General features: G+C 46.2%; 1 non-coding gene across 1 annotated transcript; it reads right to left on the bottom strand.

Annotated features, from left to right (window-relative positions):
- Window positions 1-637: 637 nt before the first annotated feature.
- Window positions 638-721, bottom strand: Trnap-ugg (transfer RNA proline (anticodon UGG)). Its single transcript has one exon. It is a non-coding gene; the product is annotated as a tRNA-Pro (tRNA).
- Window positions 722-1,304: the final 583 nt, after the last annotated feature.

Here is a 1,304-nt window from a genome sequence, read left to right as displayed (position 1 = left end):
TTTTGTCTCCCCACACTACAACACGTGGCCCACCAAAACGATCATGTTTGGCAATGCTGTATGTATCCATACACGGGGAGGGTTGGCAGCATGTAATGTACCCAGAAACAGTGTCTAACATGAGCATTTTGGTGGTCAGGATGTTGCCGTGTGGGAGACATAATGTTACACTGACGTATTGATCTCTAAATGTTTGAACATGGTACAGTCACCGGTCCATGTTATTTTAACGGAAAGAGTAACGGGAAAGTTCTACAATACGACGTAACAATAAGTCACAGAACGCTGACTTTTCTGTGTTCTGAGAATAGTTCATACCTGCATTCTAGCTGCTGTACCAAATCTCTGGGCGCAGAAGCTCACTACCAGGGTTAGTTCGAAGTGCTTGCTATTGCATCGTGGCTGCGAAATGAAATTCGGGCTTTTTTGCTGTGCAATTTCGCGCGTGTTTTAAACATACATCAGTGGTTTGAAGAAATCGCTCTTGCATTCGGTGATGTGTGTGCACATCGTACAACGGTACTCAGGTTGGTTCAGATGGCTCCGAGCACTGTGGGACTTAACTTCTGAGTTCATCAGTCGCCTAGAACTGAGAACTACTTAAACCTAACTAACCTAAGGACATCACACACATCCATGCCGGAGGCAGGATTCGAACCTGCGACCGTAGCTTCCACGCGGTTCCAGACTGTAGCGCCTAGAACCGCTCGGCCACCCCGGCCGGCAGTATTCAGGTGGGACAGACAATTCCAAAGAGGAAATTTCACTCTGGAAGACGCTGGGAGGACGGCAAGGTCACTATCATCAGTTGCGCAGGAAAACATTTATGCTGTGATGGAAATGCTAGAGGAAGACAGGCAAGTGACCTATAAGCAGAGGATACCTTCGGGATAAATGCAGCAGCATTTCTTTCGATTCTGCATGATGATTTGCAGGTAAAGAAACTTTGTTGTCTCAGGCTGACGGAAGTTCTGATGACATGACATGTGACGTGGTGCAGGGGATCTTAAAGAAGTTTTCTAAGAGACAGTCTCAGCGTGTGAATAAGATTGTGACAGGTGACGACACTTGGCTGTACTATTATGATGTGCAGAATAAGACTCAAAACAATGTCGGGGTCTTTGAAGATGACGACATACCCGTATGTAGAATATTCCTATCAGTAAAGAAGAAAATGGCACCTGTGGAATTGTGGAGCGTGTTGTTTTGGACACACAGAAGACAGTCACAGCCAAGTGGTACACAGAGCAGTGCCTGCCCAAGCTAACCAATTTTTGAAGAATCTGCGACCGAAGTCAAGAACG

This window comes from Schistocerca serialis, chromosome 2, assembly GCF_023864345.2.
Source record: "Schistocerca serialis cubense isolate TAMUIC-IGC-003099 chromosome 2, iqSchSeri2.2, whole genome shotgun sequence".
NCBI lineage: Eukaryota > Metazoa > Arthropoda > Insecta > Orthoptera > Acrididae > Schistocerca > Schistocerca serialis.
Note: the sequence above shows the minus strand (reverse complement) of the source record. Positions and strands in the feature narration are given on the sequence as shown.